At 34.1% G+C, this 13,671-nt stretch overlaps 1 pseudogene; it reads left to right on the top strand.

Moving 5' to 3' along the window:
• The first annotated feature begins 11,664 nt into the window (after positions 1 to 11,664).
• Positions 11,665 to 11,761, top strand: LOC122126401 (annotated as a pseudogene).
• Positions 11,762 to 13,671: the final 1,910 nt, after the last annotated feature.

Consider the following 13,671-nt stretch of genomic DNA (forward strand, 5'->3'; position numbering starts at 1 on the left):
AAGATACCAGAAAGGGCTGAGGTGGGGCCAGTTATTAATCATGCAACAGGTGGGTATTATGAAGCAAAACATGGTTCTCTTTCATCATTAACCTATCCCCATAAGGCAGGGGATCCTTCAGTCTGTTGAGTTTTACAGCTGGGGAAATCGAGGCACAGAGAAGCCAGGTGACCTACTTAGGACCTCAACTTCACAGGAAGCTCAGACTGACTTCTCTACCATGCTCCCTAGGACAATGGGTGCTATTTAGTCCACTTCTTTTGGTGGGGAGTCCACTTATTGTCAGTCATGGGGCTTGAACTATAGGCGTGGGTGCTGTCCCCAAGCTCTTCAGCTCAAGGCTACCACTTGAGCCCACAGCACCACTTCCAGTTTTTGGTTGGTTCTTTGGAGATAAAAGTCTCACAGTCGTTCCTGCCCGGGATGGCTATGAACCATGATCCTCATTTCTCAGCTTCCTGTGTAGTTAGGATTAGAATTCTGATCCACAGGCACCTGAATTAAGTGTAATTCTGACTCTCTCTCTCTCTCTCTCTTTCTCTCTCTCTCTCTCCCTCTCTCTCTCACACACAGGAACTTGTTGAATGGGTGCTGGAGGAGGTGGCCCAGCGTCTCCATGTGGCTGGAACCCAAGGTGGCCCTGTCATTCTGAAAGTGCTCTGTGGGTCAGGGCAAAAAAATTTTTTTGGTTAGTAAATGCAAAATAAAGAACACATTCTTGCAATATATAATTGCATTCTGACACCTGACAATAGTCTCTAATTCATGTACCTTATTTATATTAGGATAGTGTGTTGAAAAAAGTTTGGTTCATTAGGTCACAGCAATTAATGTCAGGAATGTGCTTAGATGTCAGGTGAAGGCTAATTCTGGTAATTCAAACATACCAGGATTTTGTGTGGTCACTGCTAATCACAAAGACAAGGGTAGTCTAAGTGAGATTTGGAAATCTTTTTGGTCAGTCATGACACCAAAAGGCAGAGACTAATTTACAATTGTGACAGAAGAGAAGGAATGACTCCAGATGGAAGGAATAAATGATAGTAACTAAGATATAGCAGAAACTGTTCTAGAGAACCATTTTTGGTTATTGAAAAACTATTTATCAACTAGGCTTATTCCTCATTGCCTTTAGCATTCTAAATCTCTTAGGCTAGTTCTTAATCTCTGTGTGATAAATGTATCTCCTTCTAAGCTGTTCTTTCATACCTGATCTCCTTTGCTTTCTAAAAATCTCAGTCTTTCTATATTTCTCTATGAACATTTCCTGATACTAAATACACCTATACAGATAGCAGAGGATGCTAATGTAATAGCTCATGAGTCATTAATATAACAACATGGAAAAGGACGACATATTCATTGCTACCTCAATTTTTCTGAAAAGCCTCATTGGCATCATTTTGTTCAAATTTCCATTCTTTGGCTACATAGTGTCTTTCAGTGCACATAAATGCAAACATGAGCCTGGTCCTGGTGGTTCATGCCTGTAATCCTAGCTACTCAGGAGGTTGAGATTAGAGGATTGTGGTTCAAACCAGCCTGGTCTGGAAAGTCCATCAGAAACCCAGAAGTGGTACTTTAGCTAAAGTGGTAGATTGCTCAACTTGAGATGAAGAGCTTAGGGACAGCACCCAGGATCAGAGTTCAAGCCCCACAACCAACATAAAAAGCGAAATATGACTTTAAGTTTCCCCCAAAGGAACAAGATCAATTAACTTCCCAAGCAGAAAAAATAATTCCAAAATTATTTTTTGCTGTGTTACTTAAGTTATGGCCTTTTTGCTGGACATAGTCTTTTATTTTAAAAATTGTCAAATATTAGGTTTACAGTAAACTTCATCTAATATTTCTTGTTTCAAATGAAAAGTCCATACATTTGATATCACTTAGCTGTCTTACTATCTTAGTTCAAAGCCAACCCAGGCAGGAGAGTCGGTCAAATTCTTATCTGTAATTAAACACCAAAAAACGAAAGTAGAGTTTTGGCTCAAGCAGTAGTGTACTTGCTTTGGGGGCAGACAACTATTCAGGATCAGGGTCCAGCCTCTGGGTAAAGTCCCATTACCAGCACAATCCAAACAAACAAAAACCCCAAATATTTCTTTGGGACCCTCCTTAAAGGAGCACTAGTATGAGAAGAGGCACTTTTGCTTTTCATAGTCACTGGATCCTGCTTTTTTGTAATCCTTATTGCTCTGGAGAACTCAGGATCAGATGAAAGGAATTGATAACTCTCTTCTGCAAAAAGAGAATCATCTCAGGGATGAAATATCCATCCATAAGACACTTTAAAACCTCCATCTCTTTGTTTCTTTGCTGTAGAACAATTTTAAAACAACGTTATTTCCTTTTGTTCTATTTTGGCCTTCAAATGGCACATTATTTCTTTTTGTAATACTCTCAACTAGAAGTTTACAGAAAAGTTTTATATGAGTATAGAACACACTCGAAAAAGTCAGGGACAGAGTTTCCTTCAAGCTTGGGATTCTTTCTTGTACATTAAAAGGAAAGCACAAGTTAACATGAACGTTGTCATTCCTCTATGTTCATTTCCTCTCCTGGGAGTTTCCACATCCAGTAGCAGTTATTTCCACTAACAATCGATGGTGCTGCCTGAGGTATGATGAAAGTTTTCTGGGTTCATTGAAATAACACAAGGACACCTTTGGACCTGAGGTAACACTTGTTTCAGAGACAACTTAGTAAAGAGAAAATATGAAATTTATGTTGCTTTTAAATACATTATCAATGACTACATTGAGTTCAAACTTTGTAAGTTCTCTGTAAATTAAGGTGAGTTTTAAATGGGAAGAAGGTTCTCAGGTTATTCTTTTTGTGAGTGTATGTGCTGCGCATTATTTCCCAAGTGTACATGCATTAACAGTAAGGAAAACAATAGCAATAATAGGAGAAAGAGAAGTTCTGTTTTTAAGTATAAGGGTTCAATATACTATAAAAAGACTCTACAAATAAGAACATTGAAACAATAAAGCCAAGTCTAGTATGTAGATTTATGGGAGTGATATAGAGAAAGCATTACTCCTACGTGGAACACGAATTCTGAAGGCACTCCCTTTCTAAATCATGCTTGCTAATCAAGCAACTTTGTAGAAAGAACAATGGAAGTATAATTCTGCTTCCAAAAAAAGTCAGACATGAGTATGGACTTAACTGGGAAAAAAAGTCCATCATGAGAGACTAGGGAATATACTAGCAATGAACTGGTGACTAAGATGACATTTCTTTTTCTTTCCTTTGCTTATATATTTATTTTGGTGGTGGTCTTGGCACTTGAAATCTGGACCTGGGCACTTTCCCTCTGCTATTCCGCTCAAGGCTAATGCTCTACCACTTGAACCACAGTGCCACTTTCACTTTTCTTGCAGTTAATTGGAGAAAAGAGTCTCTGGGACTTTCCTACCTGGGCTGGCTTTGAACCCCAATCCTCAGATCTCACCACCACCCTGCTTAGGATCACATTTCTAACAGTGTACACTCAGCATATGTAATTTTGTACATTCATCTATCTTTATATGAATTCTGGAGTTAAAAATCTGGGCTACAACTTCGACTTTACACTCACAAAAATGTTTGTAGTTTAAAAGCTGATTCTACTCGATAAATAAAACCTATGAATATAAAGGAGTCTGGGAAGTTCAGTTTGCATCCTGCCTGGGCAGAAAATTTTTGAGACACTATCCATAATTAACCAGCCAAAAGCTGGATTGGAAGAATGGCCCAGGTCATGGAAAACCAGTCATGAGCAAGATTGATAAATAAGAGCTTGAGGCTTTTGCATACATACATACAAACATAATCATAAACACAGAAGCACTTAAATGTGCCCACACAAATACACAAATGATACAACTCTAAGAATATGTAGAAAATTTAGAAAGCAATAGAAAATATGTCCTGAGTAAGACTAGAATCAAGTGATAATTTTTAAAATTAGAAAATCCACAAGTGACCTTTCTTCAAAAAAGTTTGAGAATATTAAATAGGTAAGCGAGAGATAGTAAGAGAATCAAATAGTGAATATTAAAGGGATTGGATACATGGAGGAATGAATCAGAGAACCCGCAGGTGCATTTGAAAATGTTCATATCCTGTGTCAAATGTTAGAACATCTTTGAAAATAGTACTTGAACAGTCTGAGAAGTCTAGTGGATAATATCACTGGAGAAGTTCAGAATTGCTAGTCTGTATCTAGATTAAATAAACCAAGAAACCATGGCAGGGCAATGTTATACAAGGCTACAATTCTAGCACTCAGACTGACAGGAGATTAGAGAGTGGAATTACATAGTGATACCTTCCCTGGACTAGGTAGTATAATTTTGTCTTAATACAACAAACCAAACAAGAAAGGAATACACAGTTGGAAGTTTGGGCTAATTTTGTCACTATGTTTTGAGAAGTCAAGGTTCCAATTACAATGGAACTCATATATAATCCTCAGTTGTGTTTCAAATGCTGTCTTCATTACAGAACATTTCTAGATGCAAAATGGCTCTTGATTCCCATCCAAAATTCTCATCCAAAGTTATCATAATCCTGTTAGATTCCAAAGAATTGATGAAGGATTACAAAAGCTTAAGCACAGAGAAAAAGCAAAGTTTGTCTAATGTATGACTTTATAGGTATTGCTAAATTAGAATTTAGATTTAAAATAAATGTTTTTGTTTTGTTTTTATTTTCATATTCTATAAGATACTACAAAATTCTTTTTAAGTAGAGGGTTTAATTGACAAATTTACAAATGAGTCTTGCATTCTAGTTGCCTAGAATATTCTTTCAAGAGAGTTATAATTAGAACTTAATAGATAATTCCAACAGTTCATGTATAACATGATAATGTGAATAATGTAGACAGAGTTGTCAACATATAGATGATGTTAATTTAGAAAATAGCAATTTTTGAGGCTTTGGTGTAACATGGTATGAAGAGTATAATTGTATGACATCTTCTTTTTTCTACCTGTATGTAACACAGAAAGCAATTTCCTAAATTATGTGCCTCTGTGTACAATGAGAAAATTGCTAGGTTTGGGGTTTGTTTTCATTTTTGTTTTTGTTTTATTGATTTGTCATAAGGCTTGAACTCTGGGCCTGGACACTGTCTCTGAGCCTGTTTATCCTCAAGGCTCGTGCCATACCACTTCAACTTCAGTGCCACTTATTTCTGGCTTTTTAAAGAAGTTTCTTGGAGATAAGTATCTAGGGAACCGTCCTCCCTGGGTGGGTTTTGAACTGTAATCTTCCGATCTTACCATCCTAAATATCTATGATAGTTAAAAAGCATAAGTATAAATAATATTTGCAAGTGTTCTGATCTCAATAATACCAGTGGGGGCACATGATGTAACCCAGTTTATTGTGGTGTTCTTTCCAGAACATGGAGGGCATCACATTAGCAGAGGTGTAGTATTTTTTTTCACAATAGAGATAAGCTATTCATGATATGAATAAAGGGAATTTTGAGGTGTACCCTACAAGTTGGAAACTGTTGGGCTAGGATGACTTTATGGCATAAATCTTAGGATTGATGGTCATAGAAATATTAACTTACTCTGATAAACAATTGCTTATTCTTGAAGAATTAATTATTACAGGTGCATCATAGTTTTATCCTCTACTAGAATGTGGCTATTTTTCTGTTGATTTCTCAATCTGTAACACCCCACTGGAAACTGCATCTATTGCAGAATTTCATAACATGCCCTCAGGTATGGAATGTTCAGAATTTGAAAATGAGTAGTTATCAGTCATCGGAATTTTGTTATATCCTAGGAGCTTTTTTTTTTTGTCGGTCGTGGGGCTTGAACTCTAGGCCTGGGCGCTGTCCCTCAGCTCTTCAGCTCAAGGCAAGCGCTCTAGTCATCGGAATTTTGAAGAACACATATATTCTCTCCTCTTAACAACTTATTTACTTTTAAAGTTATGGGTTTCCATACAATTAAACTGTTTTTGGTTTGAGTATGAGAAAGTACTAAATTGATTCTTTTTTCAAAATATTGTCAAGTATATAGTGAAAATATTGACTAGTTGGATTCAAGTTGATGGTCCTCTGATTAAAAACGTTTAATTAATTCAAATTATATGCAAAATAGTATTAATTTTTTAAAAGTTACTACATAAAGAATAATATTTACTATAACAATACAGTGAAATTTTTTCATGCAACTTATTTTTTTAATTAATTTTATTGTCAAAGTGATGTACAGTGGGATTACAGTAATTGTAAGGTAGTTAATACATAACTTTTCAAAGGTGTTAACCCCTCCTTCATTTTTTCTCACAGTTTTCCTTCACCTCAATACTCCTCAAAAGTTCTAATGTACATTTCCAACATATTGTCTTGTGAGTATTGCTATTTCATTGGTTTACCCTTTGTCCTTTGTCTCACCATTTTGTTGTTCCTCTTTCCTTCCCTAATTAAGGTAAATGTATACACAATACAAAGGGTACCAAAATCAAATACAGCCGGGGACAAACCATAGGGGAAAAAACCCAAAGAAAAGAGAAATCACATAGTACATTAAAAACACAAACCGCTCATAAAAATCTGTTTCCATATCTTGCAGTTCATTTTGCTCAGCATCAGCTTATATACTCATATATATGCATAACAAAGACATTGGAAAATAATAGTTTCATGGACACTATACCATGAAAACAGCATGTTAACAGTTTTTGATGGTAAAGTTGGAATTAGAATTGGTAAATTCGCGATTCTGATAAACGAATTTCAAAAGAGTTTTAAAATTATGTCAGGTAAATTTTAATTGTTCAAACTTTTTAACAACTTAGCCTATTAACGAAATTTAAAATTGCCTGGGAAAATAGGCTTTCATGCAAAGAAATCCCTGGAGACTTAGCTGAGAGGGAGCAATGTGGGTGAAGATGGCTCATTTTCACACTAAAAAAACAAACCTCATAAACCTTGCTATTAATCCTGTAGGTTCCCTTGAGAATTATCCTTACCCAGGACATATACTCTCACTGTGTGAAACAAGGTTGTAGAGGAATTTAAATTCAAACTTCTTTAAAAAAAAAAAGACATCAAAATTTGTGAATTGACTTTAATTACCAAACAGTAATTCTCTGAAAAAGATAATTTGGGTCAAAATATTTAGAGAGAAGTGCCCTCAACAATGAAAGAAGGTATTGGGTATACACTTTTCTGTTTATAATACTTTACACAATGTCTTTGCATGTGAAGCATTGAAACAAAAAAAAATATCTGATTGGATACCTCAAACCAATGGTTTCACATTTCTAAGTAGCTCACAAAATATAATATCCTTATAAACATGAGATAGTGAAGACTTCTCTTATTACATTAGCCAAATGTTTTGGGATCAGAAAAGAATTGAGCAAATTGAAAAGGTAATAAAAGGTGTTCTTAGAAGCCCTAGCTAAGCGTATTGGCTTCAGCATTAGAGGGATTCCAAAACTTTTTGATATAGATTTTGTTAATATATTTGCTACCTAAAGTGATTTTACAGAGCCTATTTGTCTCACTACAATGCAGAACAGATTGAATGAAGACATGAACATAAATCCACAACCAAATAAAAGAGTTTAAAAAGAGAAACCATGAAGATGTAGCAGTGGGGGAGGCCTTATACTCCTTCAGCTTCACTAGACTTGCAGCCAAGAAGGTATGATTAATTGGAAATCAAGCAAGAACTATGAGGAGGACATAGAACTAGGACAAAGAAGTATTGTCCTTTGTAACAGACACTGTTATGCAAGGTATGTGTGATTTAACTCTATTTTTCTCCATACATCTTGTTGAGCAAAAGCAAGACCAAGAGAATGTAATCTATTGAAATCATTTTGGAAAGAATAACTTTGTTCCTGGTATGTTATCTAAGGAGAGTCTTACGAGAGAAGATTAAAGTGGAGTATACATCCTCTAAGCACCTTGTTAGCAAAATATATCTTTTAGGTTAGAAGTGATTGAACCAAAAAGTGGGGGAGTAATTATTTTGTGACCCTTTAGACACAAGAAGACTTTCAAGGTAAAAGAAAAAAAGTATAGCTAAATTTTTGTGATCACAGCTTCTTGGACTGGTTTTATGGAGACAAAGTTTTACATTAGAGTTTGTCCTCATTAACACAGATGTTAGGTTTTCGTGGCAACCAAATGCAAGAGTGAAGTTTAATGGACTCTCTTGGATAAGTAAACAGCATGGTAGAAAAAAATGGCAAATAATATTTAGTAAATTATTTTGGCTAATTATTTTGCCAGAACAAAGAATGAAATATATAATTCAAAATCACTTGACTTAAAAGGATGAAGAAAGAGTAGTGAAGAGAGAGGAGAGAAAACATAAAGGACTCTTCTGTCTCCAGTGGAGTAATGGGTTCATGATTTGTTTCTTCCATTCTATCTTCACAAGCTATCAAGCGTGCTGAGCCCTGGAGTATCCATTGCAGACAAAGAGAACTCACAGTAGAAAATATTTACAGCAGATGTTGGTGATTCTTAACTTTAGACAATCTATTTAAATCTATTCAAAATTCTCTGATACCCCAAACTGCCCTCTTTGAACAACTTTGCTTGCTTTTCCCAAGACTACCCTTCATTAACTATTTAAAATTTTGAGACGTCATATTCATCCTCTCTAGAGATTGCTGTTTGTTTGTTTTTTGTGTGTTTTTGTTTCGTGTTTTGAAACTAAATCTCAAAAGTTTGTGCAAGTGTATTACAATAAATATGTCCATCAAATTGTCCAATATTCCTGGATCAGAGTGACTCCTTCTATCATTCTCAGCCAGCCCCTTCTCCAAGATTTATTTCAGATTTACTACTTCCTTTATCATATGTGTACATTGAGTATTCTAGCTGTACTTGCCCCTCGTTCCATTTTTCATTCATTCTATGTCTTTCTTCTCTGGTTTCAACTTCCTGATAGTCATTCTGTTAAACTGTCTGTTAATAAGTTGAAAGGTTTATATACATTCCATGGAGTTTCAATCCTGCTTATACTTGAACTGATGTCAGTTTATATTTCCACAATTCATTCATCTGCAATAACAATTTGCAAGACTGGAGACGTGAAGCACCAAGACATGATTTTATTCTAATCCATTTGGAAGATTAATCTTTAGTCAACAAGAAAGTTTAAAAATGGCTTAGAATATATTCCTAACTATCAAATTTTAGAAATGGCTTTGTAAAAAGGCTTGTGATTATTTTATTTTACATGGGATAATATTTTCTACTACCTATAAGTTTTGGAAAAAGAAGAAAACTACTATGATTTACTACTATAGAGGAATATGAGAGAAATAGAAGACAGATTTTATGTTTGTCACATCTCTGATGAGTACTCATATTCATGACTTTAAGTCATATTTCTTACTATGTTAGACAGATAGGAAAAACATAAAACAACATATGATAAGGCAACTATTTGTGACTTTTTAAAATGTACCTTATTAAGTGATGAAATTTACTTTATTAGCTAGTGTTTGAGTTTGAATTATGGGAGGTTGATCTATTTAACACATTCCTGGAAGGCACCTACTGAACAACACAAATGGTGGGTGGTACTATTTCTACACTTTAATGAATGGTTGAACCTGTTTGGCATTAGTGCTGGGTAAATAAATCAACTCTATTGTAACTTGCACCCTAAACTTGAAATGATTGTAATGTCACTAATTATCATCAACTTGTCAATTGTTACTTTGGTGAATATGATTTTAAAAGATTATTTGAATAGGAATCTGTTTTCAGGAGATTAAAAATAGGTTATCATTTGTTTGTGAATGATAACATTTATATACTACAGAACCAAGTTTTACTGAAGTACCAGTATTTTGAAGCATTAACGATCTTCTCAATTAATGTTTTTGTGAATTATATTTGACCTGTAAGTCAAATTTTCCTAACCTTGGTAGACCAATTATGAATATATCATTCTAGGAACTATTTTTTTGGCCTACTTACGTTGGACTGAAATTTTTAAGTAATTATTAGGAGAGGGGTATTAAAAATAATTTGTGACATTTGTGATCTTGTTCACTCATATGGGCTGGTCATTTGTAAATTGAAAGTTTGAATTACTGTACTTTCTTTCAGATTTTGTGATCTCATATTTCATTTTAAATTGCCTTGCATTTCACAATTGCTTACTGCTAATTCCAGTGTCGTCAGGAATTGAGATGGATTTTCAATTACTTTCTGTGGGCATGTTGCATGGGCCTCGATTAGAAGTCTTGCCCTTGTTACTTGATGATGCGGATAACTGAGACCTGGGATCCTAGGATATGTGTGTCTTGCAGAAGAATAATACCTTTTAGACATCGTATCAGCAAAATTTGCATAAAATCAGTAGGAATGCTTCAGAAATATGGAGAAAAACATTTTGGAAACAGTGAGTTAAAATAATAACAGAGCAGCAGAGTAAATTCCTTTACAGATTAGAGGAAAATAACTTTTTTTTTTACAATGTGAGTTCTGAAGACCAAGAACACTTAGAACGTATCACAAGTTTATACAGAAGACATTGCATTGATACTTTTCATATTCTAATACGTATATTCTAAACCTAATTATTTATATTCCAATCTGTTTATTGTAATATATATCTATTTATTTTTCAAATTATCAATTAATTCTAGTAAGTTTCAATGTGTGAAATAAAATATCAGCATGTATAAATATAAAATATATAACTATATATAATATAAGAAAAAAGCATATGTTTTGCAATGTTTTGTTATGGTTAGGGTATCAAAGGCAACTGTGTTTTAATGTATTATTCCATTATTTCTACCTCAGTGTTTGGTAGAGTTGGACCTAAAGCTTTACCATTTGTAGATTTACAGCCTAGAGGCAAGAGCAAACACTGTGATTAAAACATTACCAATTTAAGGCCTAATATGGAGGAGAAACATATAGACTTCTCTTGTAACTATGAAAATATTTGGTGAATGAAAGGCAGTAGTGTAAATTCCTTCCTGGTTGGATGGTAGACTAGCCAGGACATTAGTAGTAATCATGCATGTGAAAATTTTTTCACCTTTTTGGCTTTAGCCACTTTTGAAATGTTAGGTATAAAAACAATTATTTTTTTGATAAAATACCTTCTAGTCTAAACGATTCTATCTTAACTGTTCATCTCTCTATGATCTTTTTTAACTAAGATTAGTTTTGTTCCAATAAGAAAATCTAGGCTGTCAGGGTAAGATATTCTGATTGGACTGTTGCTACATGGAAGAAGAGTAAAGGGTCAGGTACACATTTGTGCCAGTATGACCTCATTTAGGAACTTTTAAGCTGCAGAAGTTTAGAAGTAACTCTTAAACAAGGCTTAATTTGAAGCCATTAGCTCCACAAAGCTAACTCAGTTGATAAATAAGTACTTGAAAAGGATCACCTTTGGACCTAACTATAAAGGCTTCAAAGTATGATCAAATTTAAAATGAAAAATGTTTAAAATAGTCATTGACAAAAAAATTGCAAATGTGAGCAATCGACCAAACAATATAAGTTTTTTTCCAATATACACAGAATTTTAGAGAAGTAAGATCAATAGCATTTTTAGGAACAATAAGGTTTCCTAGTTACAAAGAGTTAATCAAGGATATATGCCTGTATAAAGACTGCATCATTAACTACTTAAATTTACAGGATACTACATGCTTCAGCAGCCCGTTTACCCAAATTACAATATAGAGATTAACATGGCACTTGCACAAGCATGATATGAAAATGTGTGAAGTATTCCATATTTTTCATTCTTCAGATGAAAGAAATTAAAAACAGTTATTAAAAAATTGATTACACAAATGCAAATGTAACAATAAATGTAATTCATTGATCTGAAAGTTAGTTTGACATCAGTGTACTAAATCCTCAACTTAGAAAGGCCTTTACATAGCATAATCTTTACAAAACTTCTCAAATTAGATATCATTGTCATTTTATCCCAAAGAAATAAAATACTATATAGGCCTAGGATAAAAAGGAATCTTAATCTGTTTCTATATGGAATGCTATCTGAAATAACACATTTAATAATGAACCGATATATCATAAAACAATGTAGAATTCAAAGTATTATATCCAGGAACAAATGAAATACATTTTGGACATTGTACAAACAAAATACAGATTATTTTAAAATATACTTTTTTCAGACAAGCACCAGAAATATCTTTAGTTTCTGTACTACTCATTTCAACAGATAAGTTAAAATGATTTCTGATTTAAAAAATCACAAACTCGGCAGAAATCATTATAGATGTATACAAACAAATCTTGAATATATTTTAACGTCAACCTCAGGCAATTCACTTGAAAAATACGATGGAATCCATGAATTTTTAAAGTAAGATATTGCCGTTGTTTTGTATTGTGAAAATATTTTGTACGGACACAAAGATGGATTGGCATTTTTAAAATTTCAGAAATTTAACCAAACCATTATGACTTAAGAGAACAATTTTTACAGCCTTCCACAACTTCAAAGAGGTAGTGATACATATTTATCCTTTTGGCAATATCAAATGCAGCTTCTTCCAAGTTCTTCAGACCTGGTTTCATATAATGCTTCAATAGAAGGAGATCCAGCATATCTTTGCTATTTCTATTTCAACCAGCAAGATGCAAGGGGGTCAAGAGGACTTTAGTTTGGGCAGTGGTATCTGCATCATGATGAACTAAGAAAGAAGCCACTCTGGTATTATTCCACATATAAGCACTGTGCAGGGTTGCCCAGCCATTCACAGTTATTGCATGAATATCTGCCTTGAGCCACCAATTCATGGACAATGTCAAAGTGTCCACTGTAGGCTTCCTGATGAAGAGAGGTATACTCATCATCATCCCTAGTATTCACATGAGTGTTGTTTTTGGAAAGTAGTCTCTGTACTGTAGTAAGCCAATTATTTTCAGCAGCCCAAACAAAAATTTGCTTGAATACTTCTCCATTTTTTTTTGCAAATGTTACCATTCCTCACTTTTTCATTTTTTTCCTTGTCTACATCAGAATTGCCTAACCAGAGACATTGAGTACCAGTGGGAATGAGGTACACATGTATTCCCCAATAGTTCACGTTGGTTGAACTGGTCAGAAAAATCCAGTGAAATTTCTACATCTGTTATTTCACCATGATTTTTTTCTCTTTTTCCATTTTTACTCTTCGAAGTTATACTAGCTGGAGAGTAGGGAATTGATAGAGAGCAGAGGAAATGTTTTCCTCCATATTCAAAGGTATAGACTGAAAATGAGGACCAGTGGTGTCTTCATGTGCAGCTTATTCTAGGAATGAGAAAATATGAAATAATGCCTTCTATGTAAATGATTTGGGAAATGGCAGAGCAGAAAGTGAAATGATGCAACCAAAAATATAAAAGCAAAATAAATTAGAATAATTATGGAGCAGTCATATTATCTATGATAACCATGAAAGGGAGAGAGAAAGAGAGAGACAGATGTGCGATGACCTAGCTAGCCACAAAATCCATGCCTCTGATCAATTTATAGAGCAAACAGTTTTATTTTTTACAAGAGATGGAAATTGAATTTATGTATTTATTGAAATTAGAACATACATTTTTAATAGCCTACATATAGAGACATAGCTTTGACCAAATTACAGACAAGAATCTAAATCTCTGAAAATTCTAGTAACAGATCTGAC

This window comes from Dipodomys spectabilis, unplaced genomic scaffold (genome assembly GCF_019054845.1).
Source record: "Dipodomys spectabilis isolate Male_0828 unplaced genomic scaffold, ASM1905484v1 ptg000276l, whole genome shotgun sequence".
In the NCBI taxonomy this organism is placed as follows: Eukaryota; Metazoa; Chordata; class Mammalia; order Rodentia; family Heteromyidae; genus Dipodomys; species Dipodomys spectabilis.